Genomic DNA, 10,390 nt, shown 5'->3' on the forward strand with positions numbered 1-10,390 from the left:
CCAATCCTACACCATGTCAACATTCTACCCATGTCAACCTTGGGTTCCCCATTATCAGCTTTCCTGTTCCCTCCAGCCTTCTCATCCTTGCCCCTGGGTTGGTGTGCCCATTTAGTCTTGATTTGTTTTACGGGTCTGTCTAAATTTTGGCTGAAGGGTGAACCTTCGGAGTGACTTCAGTACTGATTTAATAGGACACTTAGGGTCCATACTCTCGAGGTTTCTCCAGTCTCTGTCAGACCAGTAAGTATGGTCTTTTTTTGTAAGTTATAGTTTTGTTCTGCATTTTTCTCCAGTTCTGTCCTGGACCCTCTATTGTGATCCTTGTCAGAGCAGTTGGTGGTGGTAGCTGGGCACCATCTAGTTATGCTGGACTCAGTCTGGTGGAGACTGTGGTAGTTGCGGCCCATTAGTTTCCACATCCTTTTCTGAATCGGCTTGAATTTCTGGCAGTTTCCTGTTGATGTACTGCTGCAGCCATTTTTTAATTATCTTCAGCAAAATTTTACTTGAGTGAAATTTTAAGGAGGCATATTTAAATATAAAGACAAAGAATATATGAAATTTAAAAGGTCAAAAAGATACATAAGACAAATATTAATTAAAAGGAAAGGTGGTTTAGCTATAAAATATTAAACAAAGCAGATTTTAAGAAAAAAAACTCTAGATATGAAGATGCTCACACACACCATATAAGACAGGCTCTATTTTTTTTTGGATTATTAGCTTGGAGTCCTGGTGGTTCAGTGGTTAAAAGCTGACACTTATCAAAAGGTTGGCAGTTCAAATCCACCAGCTGCTCCTTGAAAACCCTACAAGGCAGTTCTGCTTTGCCCTATACGGTTGCTATGAGTTGTAATTGACTCAACATGACTGGTTTTTATTTTTTCATATTAGCCAGCATGTTTTGTAATGCTCCTTGGTTTTCAGATATTTTCACTGACTTTATTTGACTCTATACCAAGGAGAACTACATTTCCCAAGATCCTTTGCCAGCATATTTCTTGTAGGAAATCACAATGTAAGACTGTCGGAAGATTAGAAAGGCTATAGAACATAAGTCAGCAAATTTCTCCTTCTCTCTTTCCCCACTTCAACTATAGTTCCTGGAAGTAACCGTGGCTCGCCATGATTTCACTTCGAATAAATAGCCACTCTCTTCATGGTTTCAAATATTGTCTGCTGGTCCTCACCTTGGTTCTGGGTTCTGCATGAGGGCCCCACCCATGGCATCCTGGAAGCCATCTTGTCCTGCTGTTTGACGGTTTCCAGGGTGTTGGGAGCAACATACTGATGGGAGTCTCTAGGTTGATTCAGCTTCCCTTGTTTGGCTCCTTGATTCCTTCATCTCCTATTGAAGTACTTATCTGAATTCTGTTCTCTCTTTTGAAATAGCTAGTGATCTCTCTCCTGATAACTGGTTTTTAGATGAGGAAATTAGGCTTAGAAAACTTAAATAAGTTTTTGAAAGAGACAACCTACTGGAGACATTTTCTTCTCATGATGATGGAAGAAACAATAGAGAAATATGAAAATATAATATCGCTGAAACTCTAGGCTTGGAAGTGGTATACAGACACTTTCAGCCACATGCTATTCAGCAAAGTTTATCACATCACTAGGTTAACGCGTGATGGAGTGAAGAAGTGTGCTCCTCATGTGATCAGCAGAAGGCAGTAAATACTTGTCAAATGATAGTCTCTTTATCACAGACTCCAATCACCATGGGCAGAAAGTTAGTTGAAAAAACTCTTTAGCAACCATAAGAGTATATTCCACAATTATCAAGGCAGATAGGAAACCCTGGTGGCGTAGTGGTTAAGTGCTATGGCTGTTAACCAAAAGGTTGGCAGTTCGAGTCCACCAGGCGCTCCTTGGAAACTCTATGGGGCAGTTGTACTCTGTCCTATAGGGTCGCTATGAGTCAGAATCGACTCAACAGCAGTGGGTTTTTTTGGGTTTTGCATCATGGCAGATAAGGCAATATGAATCTTTTAAAAAGCATATCTCAGAGAGAAGATCCAGGGGCAATGCTATCAAAAAAATGAAATGTGAAAACTACTCCAAGGAGGCAGAAAAGTGGCCTTATCAGTGACTATTCCTCATCAGAAATATAGTGGGCCTTTAAATGTCTGCCTAATGGAATTTCAGAATTTCTGGGGACCCACGATTCCTGTGGATATCTCATTCTTTCTTTCCTAATACCACTGTTTATTTCTGTTATCCTGTCCCTGTCCAACCAAGACATGCTGGATATTTGGATAACTGGGAAATTTAGATAATTCACAGGTCATCAGATAAAAGATGGACCTTATTGGTGACTGCTTATCACCAAGAGATCCTGGGCTTTGAGCTTATTCCATGACTGAATGGGACATTTGATTGTCTCCTTTGGAGAGGAGTTGGGACCCAGAAGGGTGAACTACTTGATTAGGAATGTGGGTTAGTCATCTGATCTTCATCCTTCCTGGCTCAAGTTTAGATTGCACTTCCCTTTTCTTTGAAGTTAGGTGTGGACTGTGAAACATCAGTGCAAGTGACATGTGTAACCCATGGCAAGAATTAAGAGCCAGTGAGTGAAATTCCATGTTCTTTATGTCTCGGAAACTCTATGGGGCAGTTCTACTCTGTCCTATAGGGTCGCTATGAGTCAGAATTGAGTCGACGGCACTGGGTTTTGAGTTTTACATCTTCCATAAATTGCTGTTGCTTCACAATGAGGGAAGCATCATCAGCCTGTGTCCCTGAGGGAGGACAAATCCCAAGATAACATGCAGCGTGATCCAGAAATCCACTATTGTGGTTTTATGACAGAGATTTTTTTAAATCACTGGTGTTATACTACAGCATAAACTAGAATATTATAACTAATTGCCCACATTCTAGACAAGAATTCATGTTTGTGATTCCACTCATCTAAAATTAACAAAATCTTGTCATTCCAGTGAGAAATTTGGGAATGTAGCTAAGTACACAGAGGGTAAAATTTCAGTGTTGAAGGGGAATTAGATTTGTGTATAAGTGGTAAAGACCAATGTTAAAATAATTTGGTAGTTTTTAAAATTTTTTCTAACAAAATAAGACATAAACTCTGAAGTAACCCAATCTTCAAAAATACTGATATAGGATAGATGGAAATTACATAGGAGAATACAAAATAAATTCTTTTGTTCTTCTCAAGTTTTATAGAATTAATTAGGAGTCCCAAAGAGAAGGATATAATCCCAGAAATTATACTTTTCATTAAGATTTCTGCCATTTTATTTTCATATCAAAAATATTTGAAAGGTAAAAATAAATATATCCTTCCAGCTTTCAAAAATAGTCACTGAGTGTATCACAATAAACTGTTCTCTTAATTTGTTTTATTTCTGGGAGTATGCAATAAAATTGCCAAGGAAAACAATAAGGCATCAGCTGATATACTGGATTATGCAATGCTGAGTATATTCCTCAGCCTCCCTCAGAGGGTGCACATGACCCCTTTCCTCACGAAAGGTGCTCTCACTAGTAAATTACTTTCACAGAAAAACAAACAAATATTTCTAACGCTAAGAAAACGTGGCTATAGGCATCAGATGATAGTGGGTAGAGCACCAAAATCAGAAAAAAAGTATTTACTTTTTATTAGATGAAATAAATTTCTAAATGTTCACCATCACTACTCATTTTTCTTTTGGTATCTGGAGACCATAAACATCACTATTCGTGGCACCATGACCTGCACAGTGACTAATAAATGATAAGTGTTTGATAACCTAACTGTTGACCTAAATAATATGTAAATTGGTGGCTATATTTTCTTTTTTTATGTAGCAAAAAGTAAGTTCCCTAAAACTCGTTGCCATCGAGTGGGTTCTGACTCCTACCAACCCTACACGACAGAGTAGAACTGCTCCATAGGGTTTCCAAGGAGTACCTGGTGGATTTGAACTGCTAACCTTTTGGTTTGTAGCTGTAGCTCTTAACCGCTATGTTACCAGGGTTCCCAAAGTGAATCCAGGGTCTTATATCAAAACTTGCTACTACATTCTGTAAATTGTATTTCCAGGCTTGGAGTGGATAAGAAAAGAAATTATAAACAAGAAATTGAAAAATGGACTCATTGAGAAAAAATGTATATATATATAGTCCAATCAAATGAATTATTTGCAAAGGAAAAAGAATTAATATTTTGTTATAAAAGCTATGATTGGCAATAAATTTACTTTAAGTGAAATAATAATAGCAAGATATAAAATTGTTCTAATTTGAAATTTTTGAGCTTAGTTTAAAAATCATAAACAGAGTGAGGGTAATGGGGAAGTTATGGTATACGGAAGTTTTCAGAAGTAAATATTTAGCAAATGTGTATGGATAACAATTCTTTTTTTTAATATTAAGTATTCTTTTTATTGTGCTTTAAGTGAAAGTTTACAATTCGAGTAAGTTTCTCATACAAAAAACTTACACAGACATGGTTAAGGTGATCCTAGTTGCTCCCCTACAATGTGACAGCACTCTCCTTCTTTCTCCCCTGTGTATTTCCTGTGTCCATTCATCCAGTTCCTGTCCCCCTCTGCCTTCTCATCTCGCCTCCAGACAGGCCATACCCACACAGTCACAATGTGTCTACTTGAGCTAAGAAGCACAATCCTCACCAGTTTCATTTTATGTCTTATAGTCCAGTCTAATCTTTGTCTGCAGAAGTGGCTTCGGAAGGGTTTTAGTTTTGGGCTAACAGAGAGTCCAAGGGCCATGACCTCTGGAGTCCTTCCAGTGTTCAGTCAGACCGTTTAGCCTGGTCTCTTTTACTAGAATTTGAGGTCTGCATTCCACTTTTCTCCTGCTCCATCAGAGATTCTCTGTTGTGTTCCCTTTCAGTGCAGTCATTGGTGGTAACCGGGCACCATCTAGTTATTTCCTTGAGTCTTTGGTGTTCTTCATTCTCCTTTGCTCCAGGCGGATTGAGATCAATTGATACATCTTATATGGCCGCTTGCTAACTTTCAAGACCCCAGACGCCACTCATCAAAGTGGGATGTGGAATACTTTCTTAACACAATTTGTTATGTCAGTTGACCTAGATGTCCCCTGAACCACGGTCCCCAGACCCCCACCCTTGCTACTCTGTCCCTCAAAGTGTTTCATTGTATTCAGGAAACTGCTTAGCTTTTGGATTAATCCAGTTGTGCTGATTTCCCCTGTATTGTGTGTTGTCCTTCCCTTCACCTAAAATAATTCTTGTCTACTCCGTAATTTTTTTTTTTTACTCCGTAATTAGTGAATATCCCTCTTCCTCCTTCCCCATTCTCATAATCATCATAGAATGTTTTCTTCTGTGTTTAAACCTTTTCCTGAGTTCTTATAATAGTGGTCTCATGCAATATTTGTCCTGCGACTGACTAATTTCAATCAGCATACTGCCTTCCAGATTCCTACATGTTATGAGATGTTTCATGGATTCATTGTTTTTCTCTATTGTTCCATCCTATTCCATTGTGTGAATATACCATAATTTGTTTATCCATTTATCCATTGGTGGGCACCTTGATTGTTTCCATCTCTTTGCTATTGTAACAGTGCTGCAGTGAACATGGGTGTGCATATATCTATTCTTGTAGGGCTCTTATTTCTCTACACTATATTCCAAGGAGTGGGATTGCTGGATCGTATGGTACTCCTATCTTTTTAAGGAAACGCCAAATCGATTTCCTAAGTGGTTGTACCATTTTACATTCCCACCAGCAGTGTATAAGTGTTCCAGTCTCTCCACAACCTCTCCAACATTTGTTATTTTGTGTTTTTTAGATTAGAGCCAGCTTCGTTGTGGTAAGATGGTATCTGATTGTAGTTTTGATTTGCATTTCTCTAAAGGCTATTGATCATGAGCGTTTCCTAACGTAGCTGTTAGCCGCCTGAACGTCTTATTTGGTGAAGTTTCTGTTCATACCCTTTGCCCATTTTTTAGTTGGTTTATTTGTCTTTTTGTTGTTGAAGTTTGGCAGTATCTTGTAGATTTTAAAGATTTAGACACTGATCGGATTTGTTGTAGCCAAAATTTTTTTTCCCAGTCTATAGGTAGTCTTTTTACTCTTTTGGTGAGGCCTTCCTTTGGATGAGGATAAGTGTTTCATTTTTAGAAGCTCCCAGTTATCGACTTTACCTTCCAGTGTTTGTGCATTGTTGGCAATGTTTTGTATACTGTTTATGCTATGTTTGAGGGCTACTAGAGTTCTTCTTATTTTTTCTTCCATGATCTTTATCATTTTAGATTTTATATTTAGGTCTTTGATCCATTTTGAGTTAGTTTTTCTGCATGGTGTGAGAGGTATGGGTCTTGTTTCATTTTTTTGCAGATGGATATCCAGTTATTCCAGCACCATTTGTTAAAGAGACTGTCTTTTCTCCATTTAATGGACTTTGGGCCTTTGTTAAATACAAGCTGCTCATACATGGATGAATTTATGTCTGAATTCTCAATTCTGTTCCATTGGTCTATGTACCTGCTGTTGTGCCAGTACCAGGCTGTTTTGACTACCCTGGTGTTATGATATGCACTAAAATCAGGTAGTGTGAGGCCTCCCACTTTGTTCTAATTTTTCAGTACTGTTTTACTTATCTACGGCCTATTCCCTTTCCATATGAACTTGGTGATTTGTTTCTCCATCTCATTAAAAAATGCCATTGGAGTTTGGATCAGGCTTGCATTTATCTACAGATTGCTTGGAGTAGAATAAACATTTTCACAATCTTGAGTCTTCCCATTGAAGAACAAGGTATGTTTTTTCACTTATGTAGGTCTCTTTCGGTTTCTTGTAGCAGTGTCTCATAGTTTTCTTTGTATAGGTCTTTTGTGTCTCTGGTTAGATTTGTTCCTAAGTATTTAATCTTCTTGGGGCTATTGTAAATGGTATTCATTTCATGATTTCCTCTTTGACTTTCTCTTTGCTCATATAGAGGAATCCAACTGGTTTTTGCATGTTTATCTTGTGTCCCGATACTTTGCTGAAATCTTCTATTAGTTCCAGTAGTTTTCTTGTGGATTCTTTAGGGTTTTCTGTGTATAAAATCATATCATCTGCAAATAGAGATAGTTTATTTCTTCCTTACCAATTTGGATGCTTTTTTTTTTTTTCCCCTAGACTAATAGCTCCGGCTAGGACCTCCAGAACAATGTTGAATAAAAGTGATGATAAAGGGCATCCTTGTCTGGTTCCCGTTCTCAAGGGGAATGATTTCAGACTTGCTCTATTTAGGGTGCTGTTGGCTGTTGGCTTTACATAAATGCCCTTTATTATGTGGAGGAATTTTCCTTCTATTCCTATTTTGCTGAGAGTCTTTATCATGAATGGGTGTTGGACTTTGTCAAATGCCTTTTCTGCATTAATCCATAAGATCATGTGGTTCTTGTCTTTTATTTATATGATGGATTACACTGATTGTTTTTTAAATGTTAAACCATCTCAGCATACCTAGTATGAATCCTACTTGGTCATGGTGAATTACTTTTTCAATATGTTGTTGGCTAGAATTTTGCTGAGGGTTTTTGTGTCTAAGTTCATGAGGAATATTGGTCTGTAATTTTCTTTTTTTTGTGGTGTCTTTTTTTTTTAGAATGAGATTGGGAATATTCCATCCTTTGGTATGTTCTGAAATACCTTTAATAGTAGTGGTGTTAACACTTCTCTGAAAGTTTGGTAGAATTCTCCAGTGAAGTCATCAGGGCCAGGGCTTTTATTTATTGGGAATTTTTAATTATCTTTTCTTCTTTTGTTATAGGTTTATTTAGTTGTTCTATATCTGTTTGTGTTAGATTAGGTAGGTAGTGTGTTTCTAGAAATTTATCCAATTCTTCTAGGTTTTCAAATTTGTTGGAGTACAATTTTTCATAATATTCTGTTATGATTCTTTTAATTTCAGTTGGGTCTGTTGTAATATTGCCGATCTCATTTCTTATTTGGGTTATTTGCTTTCTCTCCTATTTTTCTTTTGTTCATTTGGCCAATGGTTTATCGATTTTGTTGATCTTTTCATAGAACCAGCTGTTGGTCTTGTTAACTCTTTCAATTGTTTTTCTTTTTTCTATTTCATTTAATTCTGCTCTAATTTTTATTATTTTGTTTCTACTGGTACCCTAGGACTTCTTTTGCTGCTTTCTTTCTATTTCTTTGAGTTGTAGGGATAATTCTTTGATTTTGGCCTTTTCTTCTTTTGGATATGTGCATTTATTGCTATAAATTGACCTCTGAGCACTGCTTTTGCTGTGTCCCACAGGTCTTGGTAGGAAGTGTTTTCATTCTCATTTGATTCTACGAATTTCTTTATTCCATCCTTAATTTCTTCTATAACCCAGTAGTATTTCAGCAAGGTGTTGTTCAGTTTCTGTGTGTTCGATTTTTTTTTCACTTGCTTTGTGTTATTGGTTTCTACTTTTATGCCTTTACGGTCAGAAAAGGTGCTTCGAGATATTTTGATGTCTTGGATTCTGTTAAGACTTGCTTATGACCTAATATGTGGTCTATTCTGGAGAACGTTCCATGTGCATTGGAAAAGAAAATATGCTTGTCTGCCGTTGGGTGGGGTGTTCTGTATGTGCCTATGAGATCAGGTTGGTTGATTGTGGCATTTAGATTTTCACTGTCTTTATTTAGCTTCTTTCTGGATATTCCGTCCTTCACCAAAAGTGGTGTGTTGAAGCCTCCTACTATTATTGTAGAGCTGCCCATCTCTGTTTTTAGTGCTTTTAGAGTTCATTTTATGTATTTTGGAGCCCTGTCATTGGGTGCACAAAAGGGTCCTTCCTTATCCTTTGTGGTAGAGTTGACTTTAAAGTCTATTTTGTTAGAAATTAATATTGCCACTCTTCTTTTTTGGTTGTTCTTTGTTTGGTATCTCTTTTCCATCCTTTGAGTTTTAGTTTGTTTGTATCTTTATGTCTAAGGTGTGTCTCTTGTAGGCAACATATAGGCAGATCATTTTTTTTAATCCATTCTGCCACTCTCTGTCTCTTTATTGGTGCATTTAGTACATTTACATTCAGCGTAATTATGTCTAGGTATGAGTTTAGTGCTGTCATTTTGATGCCTTTTTTGGGGTTGTTGACAGTTTCTTTTTTCCACTGAATTTTCTGTGCTGAGTAATTTTTCTTTATATATTGTCTTTTCCTCTTTTCCATTGCTTTTGCTTTTGTTTTTGCTGTCTTCATGTTTTTCTTTTTTTATTATTATTTTGATGTGCAGGATTGTTATTTTCCTTTGTGATTACCTTGATATTTACCCCTATTTTCATACTCCATATGAAAGATCTATGACTATATCTTTTAGTCCTTCTTTTTTGAGTTAATGTTGTCATCTTTTACTTCTTGATGTCTGTTTCCCTGTTCTGAGCATTTTAACTTTGATTTAGTTTTGTGATTTCTCTGTCTTGGATGATATCTGGTTTCCCTGTTCTCTGTTCTGGTCGTGGATTGTTATCTGATGTTATTGAGTTTCTAACTGGAGGATTTCCTTTAGAATTTCTTGTAATTTTGGTTTGGTTTTGGCAATGTCCCTCAACTTCTGTTTATCTGGAAATGCCATAATTCACCTTCATATTTGAGACAGTTTTGCTGGATATATAATTCTTGGCTGGCAATTATTTTCCCTTCAAGTCTTTATATATGTCCTCCCATTGTCTTCTTGCCTGCATGGTTTCTGCTGAGTAGTCCAAGATTAGTCTTACTGACTGTCCTTCGCAGGTGACTTTTTGTTTATCCCTAGCTGCTCTTAAAATTCTCTTTTATCTTTGGTTTTGGCAAGATTGACTATAATATGTCTTGATATCTTTCTTTTGAGATCTACCTTCTGTGGGGTTAGATGAGCATCTTGGATGGATATCTCATCTTTCATGATATCAGGGAGGTTTTCTGCCAACAAATTTTCAACAATTTTCTGTGTATTTTCTGTTTTTCCTCCCTGTTCTGGTACTCTGATTACTCGTAGGCTATTTCTCTTGATAGAGTCCCACATGATTCTTAGGGTTTTTTCATTTCTTAAAATTCTTTTATCTGATTTTTCTTTGAATATATTGGTGCCAAGTATTTTGTTTTCAGTCTCACTCATTCTGACTTCACCTTCCTGAATTCTGCTCCTTTGACTTTCTACTGAGTTGTCTAATTCTGAAATTTTATTGTTGATCTTCTGAGTTTCTGACTGCTGTCTCTCTAAGGATTCTTGAAGCCTATTAAATTTTTCGTTATTCTCTTGAATAACCTTCTTAATTCCCTCAACTGCTTTATCTGTGTGTTCCTTGCCTTGTTCTGCATTTTGCCTGATCTCTTTTTTATTTTTTTTCTTTCCTGATATCTTGAAGAGTTCTGTATATTAATATTTTGTATTCTATCTCTGGTAATTCTAGGAATATATCTTCA

This window comes from Loxodonta africana, unplaced genomic scaffold (genome assembly GCF_030014295.1).
Source record: "Loxodonta africana isolate mLoxAfr1 unplaced genomic scaffold, mLoxAfr1.hap2 scaffold_63, whole genome shotgun sequence".
Classification (NCBI taxonomy): Eukaryota; Metazoa; Chordata; class Mammalia; order Proboscidea; family Elephantidae; genus Loxodonta; species Loxodonta africana.